The sequence below is a fragment of the Panthera onca genome, chromosome B2, assembly GCF_046562875.1.
Source record: "Panthera onca isolate mPanOnc1 chromosome B2, mPanOnc1 haplotype 2, whole genome shotgun sequence".
NCBI lineage: Eukaryota > Metazoa > Chordata > Mammalia > Carnivora > Felidae > Panthera > Panthera onca.
Genome location: NC_138343.1, coordinates 88,494,870 through 88,522,084, shown reverse-complemented (window position 1 = coordinate 88,522,084; position 27,215 = coordinate 88,494,870). Strand labels below are relative to the sequence as shown.

The 27,215-nt window shown below is 39.9% G+C and overlaps 1 pseudogene; it reads right to left on the bottom strand.

The window, feature by feature from the left end:
- Positions 1-8,007: 8,007 nt before the first annotated feature.
- LOC145715514 (forkhead box protein H1 pseudogene) lies at positions 8,008-26,886 on the bottom strand (annotated as a pseudogene).
- Positions 26,887-27,215: the final 329 nt, after the last annotated feature.

Genomic DNA, 27,215 nt, shown 5'->3' with positions numbered 1-27,215 from the left:
AAGTTTTTGACATTAGAGTTGCACATTTGAGACCTTTCTCTTGAATTAAGGACAATTTTTGAACACTGGCTACTTGATTACCTAAGGCCCACTTTGTGGAGATCAATGGTGGGTTAAATAGAAGAGCATTATGCATTAGTAGACAAACTATTATTCAAGAAGATGGAGAAGCAGATCCCGTAACAGCCATTTGTCACTATGTCCTCTACTAAAACCAGAAGGTATTCACTCTGTCTTACAGAACTTGAGAATCAGCAGTGGAAATAGGGTTTTGAAGAGTTTTAAGCTTGCTTTTCTTTTTCTTTCTTTCTTTCTTTCTTTCTTTTGACAAATAAGTCACCTAATCACATTGATTATCCCACTCCTTTTATTGGCAAAATATGGACAATTTGTATATTTCTATTTATACCACCACTATGTGGTCAGTTTTAATTTGGCTTTTATTTCTATACATTTTTGCCAAGTACAAAAGTTTGTCCTCGAAGTGGTATTGACTTATAAATTTTATAGGATTAGGCACTAATTATGATAATATAAATAGGAATTTGGAAATATATAGGGGTTGAACACTTGTGATATTTTCGTATATAAAATTATTTATGATATTTACTCAAATTTAGGATAGTTCTTTTTAGTGAGGTCTTCTCTGCAGTGGTTTTCAATTATATTCTTAGTTCAGTGGAACATACAGATATCAGGGGACCTTTGTGACAATCTCAGAAAGGCGGGATTATAGGATAAAATATTGTGTTCTTTTCTTGTATCTTAGGCTCTGTTTGTCATATATGTCTATTAAAATACTATTCATTATATTCTGTTTATTTACTCAAGGGATTTGAATTAATTTGTAAAAAAAAAAAGGCAAAATGAAAAACATAAAAAAATAAGATTAAGGAAAATAAGAAGTAGAACAAATGTCAAGATCAGAAACAAAATAGGACGTAGGTGAAATAGCTGTGTTCTATGTTGAGGTTCAAGATTTGTGGTAGCCTAAGTGTAAAGGGAGATTTGGACAATTATTCGTGATGAGGAAACCAACACTCTCTCTGATGCATGTGAAACTTTTCTCAGGACATAGCCCTAAAGGAAATTTCTCCCATAGAGCTGCATACGAGCAAGCCCCGGATAGGGCTACTCAACAATGTTCTTATCGCCAATACAAAGAAACATTTCCAAAAACCAGGCTATTTTCCTTCCTCTTAATTTGAATGAAAGCTAAAGGCAGATGATGAAAGAATAGTTTAGTATAAGCAACCCCATAAGAGGTCTTGACAATATGGTACTAATGAGAGTTTTTGATATCTACCCTGGTCCCTCTAGAGGAATGGATCATAGCCAGCCCTTCAAATTCTTCCCCACGGATGGTAGGCAGTTTGAGGCTGAATCTCTGGTGAGGAACTCTGTGTTGTGTTAGAATCGAGATTGTGAGTGCTCGTCGTGCTGTGAGTGCACAACACGTGCCCACCGTCCTTTTATGAGCAAGTATTTCCTTATGTAAACATTTCCTGCCTTGTCCTGTGATCTTGCTACTCCAGCCACAGCCAGAATCTGGCCTGCAATCAGTGCTAAGACCCAGGTCAGCATCTGAGTGACCAGGGAAGATAACTCCATCCACTGTGGTACTCTAATCTGGATGAGGACTGATGGCCAAAATGGTATCTTTGCTCTTAGGGAGCGTGACTTTAAAATAACCAAAAAGAGATGGAGACCAACAGGGTGGTTTTGAAGTGAAGACATACCCTGAAGGGAGACAAGCAGAAGCCCTGAGCTGGAAGGAGGAGGAGAGGGAAACTGAGGCACACACACACAGACTCCTGGAGCTGTGGTTGAGCTGCTGGCAATGCAGTGGAATCATGAGATCTGCTTAGCTATTTCGAAAACCTTGCTTGGGGAGATATTTCCTGCTTCCTTACTTTCTTGAATATCTTTACAATAAACGCCATTATAGAAGGTAATCTGCATACCTTGTTCTTTGTAACCAAAAAGAGCCAAACACAACTTGACCCTTGTAATGTGGAGATTAAATGATAGTTTATTATTCTTTTATAGAAATTAAAGTTTCCAACAAAATGCTTTCCAGGAGGAATCATTATGTATGTTTACGTCTTTTTGTCATTAGTGATAGAAACAAAACATCTAAAATTTCTTCTTGGCATAATTAGAAGTAACACCTATTGAAGATTATTGAGGCTTATATTTTTGTGAAATCCATAAAAACATCTAAGAATTACACACAGAGACCTGGTCATGTATTTGTTTTGATAATAACCCTGGGATTAAAAGTCGTGATGTTTTAAAAGAACACAAGATCTCTTACTACAGTGGTGTAAATGTTAAAGAGCACTACTATCTGGAAATTAAGGTCTTCTAGGATTTAGCATGTCATGGGGCTGATATCTGTTGTTATAATCAGAACAAACAGGTGGGCTGCTTTTACTGCATTATGTTTGTATTTTGGAGAAACAATGTCATGGTGCAATTACCTACCCATTTCCAACAAGAGGAATAGGGAACCTGGGACTTCGAGCCCTCTTATTGTCTCTTCCTACTGTAAAATCAGACTATCAGGTTACAGTGAGGTAACTCTAATGAAGCAAAGTACATTCATTCTTCAGCCCCTTAAAGAGCACTCTGCTAATGCGGTCTCCTTTCTTTAACGTTTCAACCCAAATCGGTGATGACCTTTCTAATGAAACATAAAACCTACGGTATGCAACCTTACTAATATATTCTAATGTAACTAGGTCACACAAAAGGCTTGTTAAGTTTGCAATGTCTACTTTTGCCTTTGCCAGAATTTCGAGTTATACCCAAAGTGTGTCACTCTTGACAGTATCACTGTAATCCTACTCCAAATAAATAGTTCCTTAAATAAAACTTCTAAACATTACCACCCTGTAAAATACGTTAGAGTGCTTGATGATTCAAAAATCATGACAGTTTTACATATGACTAATAGCCATCTTCTATATTATTATGTATATATTTAAAAAGGATTCTACATATTCTTAAAGAGATATAATTTGATAAGTGTGTTAAATATGTTTCACATTTAATGGTGTTTTGTAGTTGTGCTCATGGAATGGCTTCCTCATGAGGAAGAATTCTTTATTTAGAGCTGCGGTGGGGATGTTGCCTTCCTGAATAAACATCCACGGGGCCAATGTCCTGTAGTGACCACACTTGTTTGTTTGTGGAGCTCTTTGTTGAAAACTGACATTTCGGAGTCACCCCCTAGTTCTTTTGAAAAGTCATTAACCATCTGCCCCATAGACGCTTGTCATATATATATGGATATGAAACCACCCAAAGATCTCTTAACGTAGAGTTCCTATTTTGCATGAATAAATAGGGGAGAAGGAAATCAAAGCACTTGGTATTGCAAGCATCTCCCTTTAGTCTCTTATCTGGCTACACATGGCCACTCATACATACACCAGAGTTTCCCAAGCTGCTGCCACCGCAGACCCGACTGGCCAACGGCTCTCTAGAGATAGGTGGTTGCTTGCTTTCCGTGGGGAATTGATGCGACACAGATAACTGTGGGCCAGAACTAAACGGAGCCCGCAAAAGTTACTGAAGGTATGAGATTAGATCCCGCCTGGTGAAGGGGATCGCAGAGGAGATCCCGGAGGGGACTCGGAGGGAGCGGCCGGGCTCTGCTGAGGCGGCACAGAGGCCCGGCTCCTGGCAGGCGGGTCTGGGCTGGCTTCACTACAGTCAGCCTCCCGTGGATGTTGCTGCAGGCACATCGGCATCTCTTAATGTACTGAAGAAGAAAGGGGACGAGGACAGCAGGGAAGGAAAACCAGGGGGAAAAAGAAACGTATAAAAAATTCACCACATAAATTAGCTGCGTCTCTTGTCGCAAAAACTGACAATTTCATCTGAACGTGAATCCTGGGCTGCTTCTTCAAGTGCCTGGAGGAATTGCATCACGGAACCTACAAGGTAATTATTAAAAATGCATAGATGGTCATGTAGGTACAAAAAAATTGGGCAACTTGTCTCCAGAAAAAAACATTAAAAGGTCCGCATATGTCAATGAATTAGAGTCTGTTTTCTTCTAACAGCTGCTATTTTGGGAATTCCTCTGAGGATGTTTAAAGAGCAAGTTTTGTATATTGAGGTGGCTGCTCCATTGTCGCGGACAGTTGAAACCAGAGTAGGCTATTGAGGGGAGCTAACGGTTTTGGCACTGGTTTTGGGTGTTAAGTATCAACTAACATGTTTATGCCCGCCCTTCAGATGTCCACATACAAAGACCCCTTTCTCTCCCTTCTGGCAAGAATCCAGGCCAATCTTGGAATGCTTAGTCCCCCGCCCATCATTAAGGGCACTGTGTTAATCGTGGGGCTTCATCTCAGAAGCACCCTGGAAAGGAATGCTCACTGACCCACAATATCCACATTTCCGCTTCTGTGGAAATTGCATGCATATGAACATGGGGTTCTGAAGCAGAACTAAGAAACAATCAAGTTCAAGTTCACTTAAAACTACCTAGAGATTTAATATGTTAGCCAGGCTAATGGATAGGTCATTGAGTTGTTGCAATCACTTAAAAAAATGTGTGTTATATTAGAAGTGTATGATATACGTATATCTATGATATAAATATGAGATTCTTTCTCACCATTATTTCTGTGAAGAACACAGATACCACACACTTTATTCAGCGAGTTGTAGACCAAGTTTTAGGCTGCTAAAAAGATGTTAGCTTGATTTGAAATAATACGTTCAAGTTGGGTTTAATAAATACGATGATAAATAGGTAGACCGAGAAAACATTATATCCTTCCTTATAGCTTTAAGTCGAGTACTAGAATGTCCCGGAATAACTAAAAAAAAAAACCAAAACTTTCTTTTGTGATCTATTTGGCATTAAAAGTATCTTGATGTTCTGTAGGCTTTGTTAGACTGAAGATTTTAATGAGTTGTATGTTTATGAATTTATTAAAATGAAATCTAGAATCAATGGAGAAGAGAAATTTGAATCATTCTAGTAAGTAATTTGCAAGGTGTTTCTTGGAAAATATAGAAGAAAGGAGTAAATAGTTTGTTTTGTGAATATTGCAGGTTGGGCATCTTCAACTTGTTGGGGGAAGGAGTGAAACATAATCTCACATCTAAAGTTTTCGGGATATTTATATCACATAAATGATTACTTTTTGCTTAAACTTGTGACTTATTTAGGTTACATCTAGAACATTATGGTTCTTCTCAGATGCTTAATATATTTGTTTTTATGATTCAAAACTAGTCTTGACAACCATGATTCTGTTCTCTGTCTCTATGAGTTTTGTTTTGTTTCTTCATTTGTTTTGGTTTTCAGATTCCACATGTAAGTGAAATCATACAGTATTTGTCTTTCTCTGTCTTACTTATTTCACCTAGTATAATGCACTCAGGTTTCATCCATGTCGTTACAAATGGCAAGATTTTGTTTCTTTTTTATGGCCGAGTAGTATTCCATTGTGTACATATTTTTTATATATACATATATAATATATACATTTAATTTATTATAAATTATAATAATTATAATATTAAAATATATAATATATCAACATATTACATATTAATAGATATTACATCTTCTTTATCCATTCATCTATCACAGAGGGTATCTAGACTTATTGTGGTAATCAATGACAGTGTATACAAATATCAAATCATTAGGTTGTACACCTGAAACTAATATAATGTTATGTCAATGATACTTCATTTAAAAAAATGAGTCTAAGAGCACCTGAATGGCTCAGTAGGTTGAGCGTCCAACTCTTGATTTTGGCTCAGGTCATGATCCCAGGGTCATGGGACTGTGCCCTACTTCAGGCTCTGCACTGAGTGTGGAGCCTGCTTAAGATTCTCTCTCCCTCTCTCTCTCTCTCTTTCTATCTTTCTCTCTCCCCCTCTTCCTCTCCCCTACGCATCCCCTCTCTCAAATTTAAAAAATGAGTCTCGAATCTTTAGAAAAGCAGAAAAATTCTCCCCTACATGCCAACTATTTTACATATTTATGCTGTCCAATTTACATTTTTACTTTCAAGATATTAGTGCAAGAAAATAATACTGATGACTAGAATAATTTGTTTACTTCTTTAAAAAGTCCTCACACATTAGTTTTATTTATTACTGCCCCAGTTACTCTGCCAGTATGATATGTTTTTCAGAGGAGCGCAGGCATGATTCTTCACCCCTCAGGCTCGAACTGTGGTTTTACAAATCCTTAGGACTGTATGCCTGGCACATAGCTGGCACTCAGTAAATAATGTTTGAATACATGATTGGATAAAGATCTTAGTGATTTATGTGAGTGTGGGAGGAAACATTGGGACCCCTCCCCTCCTCTATGTGTGCACTCCGCAGAAGTCACAGCATTTGACAGGCCTACAGGATGGATCGGATCGCTTAGGTTTCATGAGAACAGGCTACAGCTGCTGGGTCCTTTGAGACCAGGCTGCTATAGCCCTTTGTGCCATTGCTGGGAGTGGTCAGACTTACCCAGCCTCACTTCCCTGTTACCACTATGGAAGTGGTAACTTCAGTGGTAACTCCAGTCTTCTACTGGAGACAAAGGAAGATCAGGGGAGGCAAAGCAGGGTAGGTCTATCCATTGTTTGTTTTCAGAACTCTCTTCTCCATTCAGCTCTGTTTCCCCTCTCTGATCCAACACCCCGTTGACCTTACGATAGCACCCCACCTCTCTTTGATATTTAATTTTCTGGCGTTTCCATAGTCTTGTTACTCCTTCGGCATTACTTTAGATTTTTACTTTGTCCCATGGAACTGCTTCAGCTCTGATGTCTTATTATCACATTTTCTGACCATAATCCATCATTTTTTCCTTTCTCAGTCACAGCCAGATAAGAACCTCCAGTTCCTTGAACTCCTTACCTTCCCCCTTCTCTTTTCTGCCTTACTTAACCTAGACTTTGTTGTCCATCCTTTTAATTATCCTCTTGCCTACAGCCTTCATCCCCCATTGCTCCACACGCCGGTGGAACACAACCCTGGTTCAGTCTAGCTCTTTGCCTCCTCCAGTCCTACACCAAGATGCCATGCCCATTTGGCAAACTAGAAATTTAGTCATCAACCTTGACAGCTTTTTTCCCACTCTCTCCTCCCTCTCCCACCCTGCCCAGGTTCTGTGCCTCTTCCCTCAATACCTCTGAACTTTTTCCTCCTCCCGTGTTGCCCACGGCCATGCCTATAGATCAGGTTGCTATTACCTTTCACCCACATAGCTGCACTAGTTAACTGGTCTTGCTGCCCTCAGTCTTGTGTTCCTATTAGCCAGGCTCTGCACAGCAGCTATAATGTTCTTCATACGTTTCAACTATAATCAAGAAACTCACTTCTGAAACCATTTAATGGTTCCTTGGTTAAAGGCAGTGTTCAAAGTTTTAAAGATGGTGTATCCCTGTGTGATCTGACTTCTGTCCATAGCTCTGATTTTGCCCCCTGCCTCTTGCCTCTCCTTTCTGCAACTCCAAAAGTTGCTTTTTTTTTTTTTTAATGTTGTCTATTCCTTTACTTTTTTCTTCTCCACTAGCACCATGAAAACTAAGTAGGGTCTTGGGGTGCCTGGGTGTCTCAGTCGGTTAAGCGTCCGACTTCGGCTCAGGTCACGATTTCGCGGCTGGTGGGTTCGAGCCTGGCATCAGGCTCTGTACTGACAGCTCAGAGCCTGGAGCCTGCTTCGGATTCTGTATCTCTCCTTCTCTCTCTGCCCTTTCCCTACTCACACTCTGTCTCTCCATCTCTTAAAAATAAACAAACATTAAAAAAAAAAAAACCCAACCAAGTAGGGTCTTGATTTCCTTTCCCCAAAAAGCTGCTACCTCATTCCCAGGCAAATGAGGAGAATAGGACTTGAGGCTGGAACCACTGTTAGGGTCTCCCTCCCCCAGTCCAGAGCCAGGGAGAGGAACTGACACATGGAGAGGAAGTGGGATCAGGGAGGGCCTACTCCAAGTAAAGCCTACACTCGGTCCAGTCTTGCTTCTAGGGATGGGAGAGGCATGACTGACTGTCAGAGCCAGGGTGGTGCCTAGCTGGGCCACAGCCCTCTGTAGGGTGGTCCAATGAAACTTGAGGATTCCCAGCACCGCTGGTGTCTGGTGTTTCAAGGTTGCTGTGGCCATAGACACCTCTTGGACCTCTTGGCTTTGGTTCCCCAAAAAGCCAATGGTGACAGCAAGTGGTAGACAGGGAAAGCAGACCCGGCCCTGAGAGCCTGTAGGCTGCACAGGAGAGTAGCCAACTTGGGGTGGAGGCAGCTGGATCCAGGGAGTGGCTGACCCACGAATCAAAGATGCTCTTGTTGGGCAGCACCCCCTAGAAGAGGGCATCTAGATCCCAGAGCAGCCCCCAAAGAGGAGGGGAAGGGGCATGTGTTTTAAGGGCCACCCCCTAGTAGGCTGGGCTGGTTGAAGGTGGGCACTGGGGACAGGATGTGGGTGGCAGTGGAATCAGGGGCATTATCACATGGGGAGTGTAGATTGGCAGCAGGAGGTGGGCAGGTGTCCCCAAAGTGAAGCCCTGTGACTCCTACTGGATAGTCCCCAGGGGCCTGGGGTACCCTGCCATAAGTAGAGGAGCCAGGCTCTGTGCTCAGGGGAGAGGAACGAGGGCCTGATGGTTTCCCCCTGGGAAGTCTCCTCCTGGGCCTGGGGAGGGGGCAGAGGTGCCACAAAGTCCTCTCGGAAGTCAGAGGTGGAGTGGGCACCTCCACTGTGCCCAGAGCCTGCCTGACTGGGGCTGGTCTGTGGCCCCCCTCCCTGAGGTCCCTTAGCAAAGACACTATGCTGAGGCCCTCACTAGGCAGTGGCTGGGGTCTGGGCAGCCAGCAGGGCCAGCCGTGCAGCACCTAAGGGCCTGGGTCCTTGGCGAGGGTTCCCCGCACCCCTCCTGCTCTGCCAGCGCCGGCACAGGGCAGTGTTCTGCAGCCGCAGCACCTCCACCGGGATCAGGCTCACATCTACTGCCTGGGAGTTGCCCTTGGCCTGGGGCTTCTCAGGGTCTGTAAGTACCTTGCAGAAGCATCCGAAGCATGGTTGGAGGAGATGTTGTGGTGGATGGAATCCTTCCAGCCCTCGTAGTCCTCCCAGTAGTTGGGGAACCCAGCCTGAACCTGACGGGTGATCTGGGCCAGTTTCAGCCTGTGGAAGGGCCTGGTCTGGATCCCCCAGGAAATCATGGCCAAGTAGGTGTAGGTGTAGGGGGTGCTTGTCGGGCCGCAGGTATCTCTTTTTCCTCCTCTTGGGGGGCTGGGAGGATGACTCCGACCAGGGAACCCCCAGGTGTGTGTTGCTGCAGGGCCCCACGCAGAGGAGGTGAGCAACGTGGGCAGGGGCCTGGCTCCATGGAGGCCTCAGGGCAATGGGGCAGTGTGGTGAGGCAGGGTTGGGGGTCTGGGGCTGCCAGAAGCGTTTTTCATTCTGCCCATGCTCCATGCACTCTCTTCCCTTTGCGAATTCTCTTTCTTTCACCCTCCTCTTTACCCTTTCACCTCCAACTTTATTTCTCCTGGTGGGTGAAATACTCCTACTCTTCTTTCCGGTTTTTGTTTACTGCTTCAAGGAATTCTTCCTGAGATCCCTCTCCCTCCAAAAATAATCGGACTTAAGCACACTGTATCTCCTCTAGGCTAATACTTAGAATCCTGTATTCTAATTACTTATTTATCTATATCTCCCACTGTTTCATGAAACCCATGAGGGCAAGGACTCTACCTGCCTTGTTCGTTGTTGTGCTCCCAGTGCTTAGGACAAGGCTTATAATATACTAAATGTTAATCATTATTTGCAGCAGAGAGTGTAGAGTGATGGTCAGGTAAGTAAGTGAACAGGAGCCCAACTGCCTGGGTTCAAATTCTGAGGCTGCCAATTACTTGCTTGGATAATCTTGGATAAGTTAATTAACTCCCTATGTCTAGCTTTTTTATCTGTAAGATGGGGATTATAGCAGTGTTCACCTCATCTGGGTATTGTGAGCACTGAATTAATACATGTGAAGTCTTTAGAACAACACCTGACACACAGTAAGCACTCAAATGACTGCTGATTTGTCAAAATATTTAGTATGGCCATTAAAAAATAATGGAAATCTATCTATCTATCTATCTATCTATCTATCTATCTATCATCTATTTACATCTACAGATATATCTAGCTGAAAATGGCCATATTTTTACACACCTTTATGAACCAGCTGCACATATTAAATTGGAACTGTGACTCAATCAGTTGAACAAGTTCCCCATTTGAATAATAGAAACATCAGTCTAGATTTTGTGATGTCGAAAGCACAACTATGTGCCCTTCTACACATTAACCTGGGCTGCTTTGTCTTTTTTGTCTGTCTGTTCTTACAGTGATCTCCCCCAGCACCACCAGCAGGGAATCTGGCTATGACGCTGGCCGTGTCTGCCTTTATATCCAGCTCTAAAACCTGGCATTATCAGACTTACTTGGTTTTCAAATTAGAGCTTTCCTTAATTTTTAGAGGTTTGAGATGGTTCTTCACTGACACGGCGTGACCAGAGGTGGAAGCAGTCACACCCTTTTTTTCCAAGAGGAAGGGGATTTCCAACCATCTTTTATCAGTAAGAAGATAGAAGCTTAGAAAGGCCTAGTTATTTGTCCAGAGATACGTATCAGTTAATACTAAAGCCAGGAATAAAGAACTAGATTCCATGGGTCTCTCTTGAATTCACACTAAAACAGTGTATAATTAGGAAAGGAAAAATCAAGTATGAGAATATAAAATATGGTATTCTTTTTGAAACTATAACTATGAATTTATGCTACACTAGTCCAATTTTCTCATAAGGTGAAAAGAATGGATAAAAAGAGGTCCTTCAGCGTGTGTATGTCTGTCTGTACATACATTATGTCTCCCTCTCCTTCTCTCTCTCTGCTCCCCTATCTATCTATAGATATACATACTATATTGCCTGTGAAAATAAAATGAAGCATTGGAGAAGACATTAGATAACAGTTGCTACTTCTAGGTGTGTTGGGGCCAGACCTTTGTTCAATTTGAACTTCGTCTCTTTGGAGAGTGAGGTGAAAATCTTTCATTTGTGTCCTTGGTTGCCCGCGGACTTAAATCCTAGGTTCTGCTATGTGAGCAGCACTCATTTCCTTCTCTCCTTTTTACCCTGTCAATCTTCTGCTATGATGCACTCTTCACCCAGAGGACACTGCTTCCTAACTGCTTTCTCATTGGTCTTTGGCAATCTAGTTTCTGGTCTTTTCATTCTACGTATAAATAACAAAAGTCACCTGTTGTCTTCTGACATTTTCTTAGCTGTGATTCACCTTGAAATTTCTTTCTGGGTAATGCTGTCTATCAAGTCTACATCATTGAGACATACCCCTGCTCTGGTGGCAAGGACCCTGAGCTCATCCTGGTCATGCTATCCTGGTTCTCTCCTGCCTTGTCCTTCTTAGCTTCCTCCATTGGCTCTTCTTCCTTCTTGCATGTTCGACAAAGGATTCACCAAATTGAAACCTCTTCTTTTTCTACTCTATTTTCTGCCCTTTGAGCATTCCATTCTCTTCCACAATTTGTGCTGAGCTTCTTGTGAGGAGGAACTCTGTTATTCTTATTTCTATTCCACGTACTTGGCACAATATCTGGGTCATGGTAGGTGCTCAAAGTGGTCTGTTGCCTTGAATGTAAGCTATGTCGAGGATTCCAAAATTTAAATCAGTAATGGGCTCTCTCAACTTCGAGTTCCAATGACATTACTTACTTCCTGTGCATTTCCAATAATAATAAAAATAGTTACTGCTATTAAGCGCCAGTTGTGGGTTGGTCAGCTTGCTAGGTGATCTCAATACATTATTTGTACTCTATACAACCCTACAAGGTACACATTATCATCAGCACTTGGTGTAGGAGGAAATCAACATCTATTTGGATATCTAGTGAGTATCTCAGACTTACAGCCAATGAAGAACCCTTGCCCCAAATCTGCTCGTATCCAGTTTTGCCCCCCAGGAAGCAACGCTCTATTCATGAAGTTATTCTCCACTCAGTGCTTTGCTTTCCGACATCTGATCCACTAACATGTCTAGTTGACTACAAAAAGTACTTCTAATCTGTTCGATTTTCTTCATTTTCCAGGTCAGGACATCATCTTTTCTAGACCAGGGCAAGAGCCTCCTAACTGGGCTCTCCTTCCATTCCCCTGCCCGCCATTCTCCACACAGCAGCCTGTGGTCCTTTAATCAGATCATGTTACAGGAGTCATTACACCCTGCTGTGGCTGCAAAAACTATTTACCGGTTTGACTTGATGGTATCAGCAGTGTGGCTGCACTCGTGCTCTACTTTAAGACAAATGTTTGAAAATTTAAGTTAGCTAAATATATAAACTGAGGATTGATTCACCTACGAAGGGACTAACATCTACATCCATAGGCAAACCTAAGAAATGACTATTTTATTAGGGTATTCTATACTTTATAGAAACCTAGTCTTTCTTTAAATAGCAGGTACTTAAAATATTAGCTCATTTACCATAATTTATTTACAAAACACTTTGAAGGAATATACTGAATACATAAGGTGAGGAATGTGCATACCCACATATGGACAATGTATGCTTCTTAAATTTTATTATCCTATTCAAGCAAGTGCAAAACAATATCTCTTATAATATTTGTATTGCCTACAATTTCGATTTTCATTGAAATCTAACTAATGGAAGAACAAACAACCAAAGAGAGAAGTAAGGTAGCCGAGGGAGCTGTCATTCTTGGTTCATGGTTCTGGCTTTTAAATTCCTATTATGTATTTGGGATCAAATTGGCTGGTGTTGGCTGTGAGACTCATAGATGTCACCTGCTCTTGTTGTTTCTGGACTCAGGTACTCTTATCCAAAAAGCAAATACTTGGTTATTAAATATAAGTCCTGTGTATCTTGATGCAGTATTACAGTGCATAAAAATTTCTCATACAGATAGATTCATGTTCATGTCTTTGAACAAATATTTTTTAAAAATCCAGTCATTTTTTATTAGAAGAATATGACTTTTAATGATTATCAGTGATTTATCAGTAATGCAAATATTTGTCTCTCTTTTAATTAGTGGAGACAAGTTGCGAGCTAATTGTGTTAATGTCTGCTTAACTGGTGCAATTTTCACTGAAAAATATTTACCTATTTGTTAGTCTGAACTTGCTCTCATGGAAGAGCAAGGGTGGAAAATGCCTAAACTTTTTTCTACATATAAGGGTTTTATCAGAGTGTGTTTGTTTGTTTGTTTGTAATTTGCTCTTGAGTTTTTTTCTGAAGTTTGTACGTTTAAGAAATTATTGACTTAGGTAGAGAATTTGTTGTTTAGAATATCTCTGTTGATTATTTGCAAATAATGTAGTTACTCTTCAGCTATTAAAATAATCATATTTTAAAGTATGGGAGGGAAAATGAAATATAAGGGTATTTTCATCTAAGTCTCCATCAAGAGTAAGATTACATTTTGGAAATTTATGCTCAGATTCTTTATTTTGCTTAAAATTTTCTCATTTATTCCCATTTTCCTTTTCCTTCTTCCTTTCTTTGTGGGCTTTTCTTCCTCATGTAAGCTCTTATAGCCAAGGGTTACATCCTAGGTAATCTCTTCTTCCACATCTGCATGAAATTTATTATCACTGCTAGGTTCACTCACTTCCTTGGCTTCAACTGTGCCCATGACAATAACAAGCAAATTTATATATTTATGCCTTACTTCTCAACATCTGAACTGTTTTTCTAGGAGTAACTCAGACTCAAAATGTCCCAAAGTGAACTTACTAACATCCTTATTCAAACTTCCTCTTCTCATATTTCTATCTTGGTTAATGCTTGGCCAAGGGACTCGCCGTCTCCCCCGTGGCTCAGACTAGAAACTATGCCATTCTGGACTCTGATCTCCATCTCACTCTCTATCTTATGTTCTCAGGGTCACCAAACCCTGTTAATACTACCGCTAAATATCTTTTTGTTCTATTTCTTTCTGTGCAGACCCATCATCTGACTAAAATCCTCACCATGTCTTGCCTGTGCTTTAGCAACAAAATCTCAACAGGTCTACTTGCCTCCAGTTTTCTTGGTCTCCATTCCCTTCTTTATGCTGACACTAGGGTAACATTTCCATAACCAAAATATGATTGTGTTATTTCTCTGCCTTGAAACCTCTGATGGCCATACTCTATCAATTTTAAATGCTATTGCAGGATGTATAAAGTCCTTCACAACTTGTCTTTGTATCCTCATGAGATGCTATGTAATGGTTAGGACCTGTGCTATAAGAGTGACTAGTCAACAATTCTGTATTATTCTTATTCTTATCATTACTTTTTAAAATTGAGGTCCAATTGGTATATAACATTATATTCATTTCAGATGTGCAATCTAATGATTTGATTTGCACACACTACAAAGTAATCACTGCAATTAGTTTAGTTACCATCTATCACCATACAATTGACCCATTTTACCCTTTTACCTACCCCCCAAACCCGTTCCTCTCTGATAACCACCAATCTCTTCTCTGTATCTATGAGTTTTGTTTTGTTTGTTCATGTGTCTTGTTTTTTAGATTACACATATAAGTAAAATCTCAAGGTATTTGTCTTTCTCTGTGTGACTTATTTCACTTAACATTATACCCTCAAGATTCATCCATGTCGTAGCAAATGGCAAGATTTCCTTCTTTATTAAGGCTGAGTAGTAGTTCATTGTATACATACTACATTTTCTTTATCCATTCATCCACTGATGGACATGTGGGTTATTTCCGTATCTTGGCTATTGTAGATAATGTTGCAATGAACATAGTGGTGCTTTAAATTAGTGCTTTTGTTTCCTTCAGATAAATACTCAGAAGTGGAATAGATGGATCATGTGGTAGATCTACTTGTAATTTTTGGAGGACACTCCATAATGTTTTCCATAGTGGCTGCACCAACTGACATCCCCATCAATGGTGTACGAGGGTCCCCTTTTCTCCATATCTTCTCCAATACTTATTATTCGTGTCTTTTTGATAATAGCTACTCTGACAGGTGTGGGTGATATCTTATTTTTGTTTTGATTTGCGTTTCCCTGATAGCGATGCTGAGCATCTTTTCATGTGTCTGTTGGCTACTTGTATGTCTTTGGAAAAATGTCTATTCAGACCCTATGCCCCCTTTTAAAATTGGGTTGTGTGTTTATGGGAAAGCATACAGGGAAGACGTACAGTTTCAAGGACTGCTGGGCAATTACAGTGGGTCTGTCTCCTAACTGGCTCCTGGGAGATCATGGGGCTCTGTTCCCGTGGTGGTATCGCGTCTGACAGCCTTGAGACCACAATATCGCTGATGTTTCAGCAATTACCCCATTCACTTTCCCAGGGCTTACAATACATTCTCTAGAAATAACTCCACAGTTTGCTTTTTTGCTGTTGAGCTGTTTGAGTTCTTCGTATGCTTTGGATATTAACCCTTTATTGGACTTATGATTTGCAAGTATTTATCCCCTTCACTAGGTTCCCTTTCCATTTTGTTGATAGTTTTGTCTGCTGTGCAGAAACTTTTTAATTTGATGGCGTCTCACTTGTTCATTTTTGCTTTTGTTTCCTTTGCCTTTGGAGTCAGATCCAAAAATTCATTACCAAGACTGATATCAAGAAACTTACTGCCTATATTTTCTTCCAGATTTTTTTTTACATTCAAGTCTTTAATGCATTTTGAGTTAATTTTTGTATACAAGACTGTGGTCTAGTTTCATTCTTTTGCATGTGGCCATCCAGTTTTTCCAGCACCGTCTATTGGAGTGCCTGTCCTTTCCTGTTGTATATTCTTGGCTCTTTTGTCATAAATGAATTGACCATGTATGTGTAGGTTTATTTCTGGACTCTTTATTCTGTTCCATTTCCATGGATCTATGTGTCTGTTTTTACGCCCGTACCATACTCTTTTGATTACTAAAGCTTTGTAATATGGTTTGACATCAGGGAGCGTGATATCCCCACCTCTGTTCTTCTTCCTTAAGATTACCTTGGCTATTCAGGGTCTTTTGTGGTTCCATACAAATATCAGAATTGTTTGTTCTAGTTCTGTGAAAAATTCCATTGGAATTTTAATAGGGATTTCATTGAATCTGTAGATTGCTTAGGGTGGTATGGACATTTTAACAATATTAATTCTTTCAATTCATGAGGACAAAATGTCTTTCCACTTGTTTGTCTTCTTCAATTTCTTTCATTAATGTCTTAGAGTTTTCAGTGTGTCAGTCTTTCACCTTCTTGGTTAAATTTATTCCTAGATATTTTATTCTTTTTGATGCAGTTATGAATGAGATTGTTTTCTTAATTTCTCTTTCTGATAGTTTGTTATTAGTGTATAGAAACACAAAAGATCTCTGTATATTGATTTTGTATCCTGTAGCTTTACTGAATTCATTTATTTCTGCTAAGAGTTTTTTGGTGGAGTCCTTAGGGTTTTCTATATATAATATCATGATATCTGCAAATAGTGACAGTTTAAATTTCTTCCTTTCCAGTTTGTATGACTTTTACTTCTTTTTCTTGCCTAATTGACATGGGTAGGACTTTCAATACTCAGTGACAACAGCGGGCATCCATATTTTGTTGCTGATTTTTTGTTCCATTGAGTGTGATGTTAGCTGTGAACTTGTCATATATGGCCTTTATTATGTGGATTATGTTCTTCTATGTCCACTTTGTTGAGTGTTTTTATCATGAATGGGTGTTGAATTTTGTCAAATGCTTTTTATGCATCTATTGAGATGATCATATATTTTTTATCTTTCATTTTGCCAATGTGGTGTATCACAACAATTCATTTGCAGATGGTGAACAATCCTTGTATCCCTGGCATAAATCCTACTTGATCATGGTCCTTTTAATGTCTAGTGTATAGTCCTTTTAATGTACTATTGAATTTGGTTTCTTAATATTATTTTGAGGTTTTTTGCTTTATGTCCATTAAACATATTGGCCTGTAATTTTCTTTTTTTTTGCTATGTCCTTGTCTGGTTTTGGTAGTAGGTAAATGCTGACCTCATAAAAATGAATTTGGAAGTGTGCCCTCCTCTTCAGGTTTTTTGAGGAGTTTGAGAAGGACAGGTATTAAATCTTTGAATGTTTGGTAGAATTACCCAGTGAAACTGTCAGGTCCTTGACTACTGTTTGTTGGTAGGATTTTGATTGCTGATCAGTCTCCTTACTAGTAGTCTATTCAGATTTTGTATTTTCTCATGATTCAGTCTTGGAAGACTATATGTTTCTAGGAGTTTATCTATTTCTTCTATGTTGTCCAGTTTGTTGGTGTATAATTATAAACAGTAGTTTCTCATGATCCTTTGTATTTTTGTGGTATCAGTTGTAATTTCTCTTTCATTCCTAATTTTATTCATTTGAGCCCTCTCTTTTTTCTTGGTGAGTCTAGCTAAAGGTTTGTCAAGTTTGTTTATCCTTTCGAAGAACCAGTTCTTAGTTTCATTGATCTTTTCTATTGTCTTTTTAATCTCTTTTTCATTTATTTCTGCTCTGACCTTGGTTATTTCCTTCCTTCTCCTAACTTTGGACTTCATTTTTTCTTCTAGATATAAAGTTAAATTGTTTATTTGAGATTTTTCTTGTTCTTGAGGAAGGACTGTATCACTATGAACTTCCCTCTTAGAACTGCTTTTGCTGCATCCCAAAGATTTTGGACTGTTGTATTTCCATGTTCATGTGTCTCAAAGTATTATCTGATGTATGGTTTGGTTTCTTCGTTGACCCATTTGTTGTTCAGTAGCGTGTTGTTCAGTCTCCCCATAACTGTTTTTTTCCCCCAGTTTTCTTCTTATAATTGATTTCTAGTTTCAAATCATTATGTTTGGAAAAGATAGTTGATATTTAAGTCTTCTTAAATGTATTGAGACTTATTTTGTGGCCTAACATGTGGTCTATCCTGGAGGATGTTGTGCATGCATTTGAGAAGAATGTATATTCTGCTGCTTTTGGACGGAATGTTCTTTATTTACCTATTTAAGTCCATCTGGTCTAAAGTGTCATTTAAGGCTGATGTTTCCTTATTGATTTTCTGTCTGGATGATCTATCCCATGATGTAAGTGAATGCTAAAGTCCCCTGTTATTATTGTATTGCTCTCTATTCCTCCCCTTAGTTCTGATGATGTTTGCTTTGTATATTTATGTGCTAACAATTTCGTATGATGAACTTCAAAGTTGCTGAGAGACTAGATCTTAGCTTTTCCCACCACAAAATAGAAATCATAATTATGTGATGTGACAGAGGTGTTAACTAATGCTCTGGTGGTCATCAATGCAATATATACATTTATGAAATCAATACATTTTCCCTAAATGTGCACAAAGTAATATGTCAGTTATATATTAATAATAATCAAAAAATGATGGTCTCTGGCTATCCAGGCTTGTATGTCAGTTTGCCCAACTGAGCCTTGGGGGTATTATTTAACTTACCTAAATCTCAATTTTCTCATGTGTTAAATTTGGGTTATTTGGAAAAGTGTTTTGAGGATGAAATGAGTTAATGCATGTCAAGTGTTTTGAAGAGTAAATGTTGGCTAAATAATGTTGCATAAATAAAAACCCCTTTTTCCATGTGCATATGGAATTTCATGGTTTCCCAAACAGGCCACATATTGTCTTGCCTTTGGAAATTTGCATGTGGGGTTGTTCTGTTCAAGAAGCAACTTCAGTGTCCTTTCTCTTGTGAAATTTTCTCTAAGACAGGCTAAATGCATGACTCCTTTCTCTATGTTCCAGTGGGGCCTCATAAAAACCTTTATTACAGACCCTGTTGAATTGTTTTGCAATTGTTTATGTATGTGTGTCCTCAAATAGACTCTTGGAGTAGATGATCTTATTCATCTTTTTATTTCCCTCAGTGCCTATCATATAAAAAGTGTTCAATAAACATTTGTTAAAGGAATGGATTAATTGTGGAACTCTCCTTTTTTTGGACTCATGTTGTTTCAGTACCATAAAAGATTTTTTTCCTAAAAGACAAGAGTATTCCAAAGGGAGATTTAATAATTCTGTGACTTTAAAAAAAATCCACAGTTTGTTTAGGATGAACATTTACCTTCTCTGAAACTTCTATCCTGCTGATGTGAGCAAAATGAATACAGTGTTACCCTGATTAAAATTAGCTTAGATTAGGCTTTATTTAATTTGTATTTGGAAAATATGAAATTTCTAGACATAAAATGTTAAAGGAGAATTCGTTCTCTTCTCTTGCATAATTCTTTTGATGCATTATTGCCCTTTTACACTCAAAACTTGTTGATTGCCAGGAAAGTTGCTCAACACCACAGTTATATGTTGTGAGAATTTTTGAGTCTAATCTGGCAAATATTAGCAGTGTTGCTGAACTAGAGCAAAATGTCTAAGTAGGTGAAGTTTGGAGTTTGAAGCCTCCACTCCCAGCCTCCCCTCTCCCTCTGGGATCCTCTGCTCTCATGATGACCTCTGCTTTTTCCAGCCTGAACTTCCAGTCACCCTCCTCAGGACTCCTTCTATGTGCCTTTGCCAGCCCCTCCTGTCTCTGGAAATTTAGTGATTATTGCACTCAGTCCAAGATGGACCTGAGTTCTTCTGACCCCCATCTCAGGTAAATAATCTGCACTGCAGCATCTGGAAAGCAAGCTTTGGCCCAGAGGAGATACTTCAATGGTGGCAATAACATAGCCTTTATCAGGACCCTGTAAGAGACGTTTGATTAATGAAGAGCCCCTCCAAATCACTCCGTTATGGGTAAAGGACCCCTTGCGTGCTTGCATGCTCCCAACCGTCATTGGAAACCAGAATGAAAAAGCAATTATTCTTTCATTCATTGTGGTGTTGTCAGAGGGGCATAGACTATGAGGTCAAGAAGACTCGGGTTTGAACTTTCTCCCCCAAAGTCTGGTTATGGTTGTCATTGCATGACTTCTTTCCCAGTTTCAGTTTCTAGCTGTGAAATGGGAATGATGTCACTATCTAGGAAGCGTTTTTCTAATGATTAAATGAGATAATGTTGGTCAACTGCTTAGATGGTTCTGGCACACAGGAGTATGTCATGAATAAAAGACATAACTATTAATATTTTCACTCGTTCAAACTTTAACTGATGGCTAACTTCATCCCAGCTATTGTGTTAATAACTGAGCCTTCAGGTAATCTCCTATCTCTATTTTAGCCTAAACTTTTGTGCTTATCTGTATTCAAACCCTTTCAATGCTTTCCCCAAGTAGTTTTCCACCTTATGGTTAGGGTCAATTCCCCTTGGGAAGACAGTAAATGTTGAGAATGGAAAAGGAGAAGACTGCCATTAGGACACAGAATTGATAGCCTGTCCCAGAATGCAATGTGCCACTGTGAAAATGATTTAGAGAATGTAGAATCTGCCAAAGTTAATCAAGGAGTATCAACAGCTTGTTGAAATCCCTTATATTTAGGGGAGAGGAGAAGAGATAGGGGGAAAAGGAGGCCATTCAGTAGCGAAGTGTTCAAAAGCATAAGTGTGAAGAGCCAATAATACTTAGTTTGGATGATCAGGTCCAAAACAGTGTGAGTTGTTTCCAGGTTCCATGCTGGTCCCTTTTCCTCTTGGAGCAGCTCACCTGAATTACTTTTTAAAAAAAGTAGTAAAGGTTCAAAAGGTAGAGTAAGAATTTGTAACTTAGGCCACATACAGTTACTGTCCAGCCGCACTGGAGAGCCTACTCTTTGGGAAATATAAAATCAGGATCATTAATGTAGGCTCTTTAAGCATGTTTTCTAGAAGTTAGGAATATTTGATCACTGAGATTCACTGGAAGAATATTTGCTCCTTTTCTACACAATTTCAACGGCTTATTCTGCTGTACGTGTCAATAGCACATGTTGCTTATATCTCTGCAAGTAGAATCTGTCTGATACTCTCTCATAAACCTTTGATTAGCTCTCAGTTGCTTGAAGGCTATAATTCAGGGATCATTCAGGGATACAGTCACCCTCAGAAGATTGAGCAGACTCCTCCAGGGGAAAGCTGCCAAGTTTCTTTTTGGATGAATTTCTTCAGCAAAGATTTCAGTAGTCATATTTATGGAAAATTGCATTATCTTCTCCATTTATTTTACTATTGGACCAATAAACATCTTTTCCTGAAATGGACTCTGTAATGTAGCTTTTGCTACATCCTTTTACTATTGAAGTTTGATGGTCAAGCCATATGTGCTAAAGTTGATATTAATGATGATGGGATCAGATTAAGTATAAGTACAATTTTTAATTTATCACAGTTACTTCATTCAAGCTTAACTGTAATTGGAAAGTTGTAACCAAATGCTTGACGGTATTATGTAAAGCAAAACTTTTATTTCCTTGCTCAAACAGAATTTACATGACAGTGTAACAAAATAATGAACGATGAGTCGGTAATGAATATATCCAAATTTTCAGGTAAGATTTTAACTTCAATTTAGGCAATTTTGCATTACATGAAATAAACTGTAGATAGCTTAAATCAACTTTTAATCATTCAGATATGTTTTTTTTTAAACAAATGATCTAAAGTAGTGCTTCTCAAACTTAAGTGTGCATTAGCATTGCTTGGAGGCCTTGTTAAAACATGGCTGGCCCTCCCTTTTCTCCTTCCTTCTAACCACTACCTCCCTAGCTCCCCCTGGGGGTTGATTCAGTTGGTTTGGGGTGGGGTCTGAGAATTTACATTTAGAGCAGAGTCCAATGAGGCTGCTGCTGCTAGTTGTGAACCACACTTTGAGAGCCTTTGCTCCAGAGACTGTGGTGTAAGAGAAAGAAGAGAGTCTAAGGAAATGGATTTTATATCATTGGCTTCTCCACATACATGCAGTGTAACTTTAAATGGATTTCTTTTGGGGGGGGCTTATATGTTCATTGACGAGATAGGGATAAGAATGTTTGTCTTGCCCACTTCCCATGGATGGGAGGATCAAAGACCACACTCTGAGTAAACACAGGACGGTATTAGCATTGACACAGAGTAGGAGTCGCTTGATGGAAGCATTGGCGCTTCTCAGGCTATTATTTACAAAAGGGTACTTTGAATTAATTGCGAAGAACTGTATTATAGAATGGGAATTCAAACCTCTCCATTTTCTAAGAGTTGTCTTAATTTACATGCTGCATAAATAGTAATATTTGTAGAGAACCTCAGGACTCCAATACATAATCAGGTCAGAGGAGCTGATTAGAGACAGTAAATTAATCTTCTTTTAGTACTAATTAGCATAGAAACTTGGTTCTGAGTCTGCATTTACTTAAGAAGACCTACATCTTTTCCTTCTCAGTCTTTTACTCATCCTGAAAGCGTTTAGGAGGGCCCACTGTGTGTTGGGCACCGTGCTAGAAGGGCGGTGACGGAGATGCACTTGTTGTGTTCATGGTCCGTAAACATACTTACAATTCAAAGTAGTAAATGTTGCATAGAGGAATGTGCTAAGCAGTGCAGGAGCAAGCACAGAGCAGGGAAGACCCGATTCTGCCTGAAGGGGTCAGGGAAGGCTTCCAGTTAATGTTGCTTTCTTTCTAAAAAGCAAATGGAGAGCTATCTCAGAGGCAGTTTCAAAGTCAGTCAAACGTATCACCCTCATAATCCAAAGGAAGGAGGAGAGATGACAGGAATGTGATATTTATTTAAGGAAAACAAACACCTAACAGCAAGATATGATTCCTTCCATTTTAAAAACTCTTGCTTTTGAAGGTCAAGTAGTTTCAATCATTTATTCACTCACCCACTCATTCACCCGCTCTCTATTTCTGAGCATTTAAGGGCTTATCAAAGCACTTACAATGAAATCTCAATGGATTGTCATGGCCGGTAAGGTCATGAACGAGCTGGCTAGGACATGGCAAAAGATGGTCACTGCCTCCCTCACTTTTTGCCTCTTAGCTCTGTGCTCCCTTGAACTACACTGGTTGCCTCTTGGTTCTTTACCAAACCACAGTCTCAATGCCTTTGCATTTGTTGTTTCTTCCACCTGGCTCTGTGCATGACAAACTCTTCTCATCCTTCTGGTCTCAAGGTACAGGTCTCCTCCTCAAGATGTCTTTCCTGTTCATGGAATCTGAGACCCATCCCGCTCATTTCCATGATCCCTCATCAGACCACTCTGTCCTGCTCCGCTGTAGCATCTCACCAGTTTACATGATGTGTTGGTTTGCTACTTATTTGTTATCCACCTTCCCTATTGTTTTGTCTCCACCGTCAGTCACAATGCTTTGTGTACAAAAGAGGTTTTTAATTTCCATTTGTAGAATGAATAAATATTTGTCGAATGCTTGCCAGGGTTAGAAAAGTGATCACCTGAGATAAAGCTGAGAACTTTTTGGGGGGCTGGACTGCACAATGGAGCTCAAACAGGGGCTCCATTTTCCAGGTAGTGGGACTGGGATTTCTGAGCTTCCTCCCTAGGACTTGGCTCCCAGTAGGAGCAAAGGGGATCCATCTGCTGGCAGCACAGCCATGGCATGTTGTCACTCCTTTGCCTCACAAAGCAACTACTGCCTCTCTTGTAAGTGTTGCTGCTATACATTCGGGGAAATAGTCTGGAGGGATCATGAGGATTCTACTTAGCCTAAGACTTTCCTCTCGGTTTACCCAACCAGCAAGAACTTTTCTTTAACATCCAAAGGGCATTACATTAGAATAAGTAGGCAGATAGGCTATGTTGCATTTGAATTCAATTCAAGAAGATTTAAAAAAGTTTTTTTAATGTTTATTTTTATTTTTGAGACAGAGAGAGACAGAGCATGAATGGGGGAGGGTCAGAGAGAGAGGGAGACACAGAATCCGAAGCAGGCTCCAGGCTCTGAGCTGTCAGCACAGAGCCCGACGTGGGGCTCAAACTCATGGACCTCGAGATCATGACCTGAGCCGAAGTCGGACACTTAACCGACTGAGCCACCCAGGCGCCCCTGATTTTTTTTTTTTTTTTAAACAATGTCTTGCACTTAGTACTCACCTGGGAGGCAATGAAAAGGAATAAAGGTTTTTGATATGTAGTCCCTGTCCTTAAGAAGCTTCCAGCTTAGATGAGGAGGTAGGAAGTTTGGTTAAGTAACTGGTAAATCAAAATGTGGAGCGATTTCTAACTGTAAAATGTGATGAGCACATTGGACTTTGAATGCTTTAGGACAAAATGTTATATGCTCATAAAATGGCTTTATCTCTATTGGAAAATAGCCATGGTCTATAATGTAAAAGACCTCCTGGTCTAAACAAAAGATGTGTTGTCCAGTAGAACTTTTTGCCCGGATGGAAATATTTTATAATCTGTACTGTCCAGTAAGGGAGCCACCAACCACATGTGGCTTTGGAGCACTTGAAATGTGGCTAGTGTGAATGGGGAACTGGATTTTTAATTTAACTTAAGCTAGTAAAAATTTAAATAGGCACATATGGCTAGTGGCCACCGTATTAAATAGTACAGGTCTATGGGGAAGGACAGAATTTGTGTCCACTGGAATGTTCCGCAGAACCAATATTATATATGTCTATATATAAAATAATTTTTTATGATCAGAAAATAATTTATCAGGGGTAGCATTGTGGCACAATATGTGTTTGTTATTATCATAAAATAAAAATTCTAAATAATATATTTGGGTCATCTGTAGCACCTTTAAAATGAGGTGGCTTAAAGGAATGTTTGTTTCTATTTTTAAAGCATATGTTCTTGAAAATACTCTATTTCTTGAGTTTGCAAACTTTGGTGCTGAGACTTCTATAATTTTCAAATGATTGTGATGACAGAAGGAAAAAAGTAATTGGAATTGTAGTTGAAGTGGGTACTCTGCAGAATTTTCTTTCACTAATTTAAATAAATCAACATCTTTCCTTGTATGTAAAATTTTTGAAATAAATGCAAAATTGTCTTAAGAAAGGGCTCATAAATATCCATGTACTTTTTGGATATCATTTAGTTAAAGGGCATGAGAAAGGGAGAGGGAGAGAGAGAGAGGCAGGGAGGAGGAAGCCGTATAAAGCATAGCTTTTCGGCAAAATTTGGGAATAGTCTCTAAAGTTAGAGGAACTGTCAAAGACATAACTTGCATAATCCATTCATCCAACAAGTATAATCCAGATCAATCACCCACTATAAACTAATCAGTCACCCAAAAGACACAATCGTTCACCAACTCTGCTCACCTCACCCACCAATAACTCTTTACCAATCTTGCCTCAACTCCCACAGAATATTGAGCAACTGTGACTCATTCCTGCAAAATATTCCACTGGCATTAACTCAGGAAACTAAGGGTCTTAGAGTATTAAAAGCTTTCTGCAGGTAAAAAACCCAGCCAACCCACCAAACAAAATCTGCCCAGCATGGCAATTCAAAATTGCTCTATGAGAAAACGGATGCAGTTTTATCTGGACAAATTGGAATAACTTTCCTCCTGTTTTGCGAAGAAGAGCAATGAAATTCTGAAGAATGACCCCAGTTGTGGTTGTAACAAACAGTATGCCTTGTCTGACTTCTGATCGCTGGCTCTTAAATGCTTTTTTGAGATTTGCCTGCAACAAGAGTCCTGCATCTGGTCTTATTGGATCAGCTTTGGAAAGAAAACACAGTGAGACTTCATGACCCTGGTAGAATTATTTTGTTTCAGGGTGGAATGGTCTTTCAGTATTCCCTTAAAGTTTGCTGAAGAGCATTTATTTGATTTTTAAAAAATTGTACAGAGTAAGTAGAAGAAATCCATCATTCTGGAAAAAGTTTATCAGAAGATAAAAGCTGGCACTCTGCAGCCGGTCAGGGCACAATCATGGAGAGAGTACACATGAAAGATGCTGTAATCTCCAGAACAGAATCATTGAGGCACGCGTCTCTGAGTTCCGAGAGTGTGCCTGAGGGCCTGAGCCGTGTGCCCGGTGGTCATGTGCCCTGGCTGGTGAGTGCGGGTTGGGAGGTCTGAGAGGGGCACACATGCCTCAGAACCACCCATATGCCCAGGGAATGGGTACACTGGGGTTCTAGAGAAAAGTCTCTCCAGAGAACATGTTTGTCTGAAAGAAGTGTGGGTTTTCTTTAATAAAGAAGTGGGAACCCAAAGAACTTTGATCCGCTTGCCTTTTTGTTCCCCACATATTGGAGTAGGAGGTCCTTAAGTTGTGTGCGTGTGTGAGTGGGTTTTTATGGGTGGTGATGGGGAGTGTCAGAATGTGATCAGTAGCTGTTTAGTGACGGCTCTTTGCAGGTGGTGGTGGTTAAGTGCTTTAGTGGGTATAATAGGAACGAGTTTAGGTGTTTAATTGGGGCCTCTGGACAGCTGTCACAATCCTGCCTGCAACTAGGGAGGAAGAAAGTGTAAATAATGAAATTCACGTAGAAAATTAAACTAGCTTGTGTGCTGGAGATCATTACTTACATGAATTACAAAATGAATATTTTATGTTTGACAGCTAAATCGGTTAATTTTTTTAAAAATAAAGGGTTTGGATCAGTTGTGGAAGTGAACATTTCATCGAAATCTGTCCGGGAGCTTAATGCGTCTCACCCTAAATGCATACAACTCTCATATGCTACAGAAACACTCAGCTATCGTTGATGAATCATAAATGGCCAACCAACCCAGACCTAGATTGTAACTCATCTTTGAGGTATTGAACTCACATATTGCCCCCCCCCCCAACCCCCAGCCTGAATTGGTGTGCCCAAATAAAGATTCTCTTCTAAAAAACTCCTCAGATGCTTCTGAAGTTCTTTGTTAAATCAGACTTACCCCGTGGAGGGGTGGTAGTGGTATTTGGAGTGTATCTCTCAGTAGAGCTCAGGAGGGATGAAAAGGTGAGCCGGTCCTTGGAGCGGATTGCCTGAATGGGCCACTTCACATGTTGTGAACGCATCTGCCGGGTGTCTCTCAGAGGAATAGAATCAAGTTGCCGCGTACGGAGGCCGGTGTCAGTTTATAATAGGAGGTGCAAATGCTTTTTCCTAGCCGTTGATACACTTTCAGAATTTCTTTGGGTTGAGGGTCTACCAGATAAAATACTTAAAAGTGATTGTCCAGGCTACTAACTCAGTGCTCAGTTCCAGGGTGAGCCAGAAACTTCAGAACCAATGGGCAAAGGACACATTGAATATGCCTACCAGGAAACATTTGGCGGATTAGAATAGCCGCTATTTTTGTCAGCAGTAGCTCCATTACTGGGCCTGTCCGGTGCTTCCAGGAGAT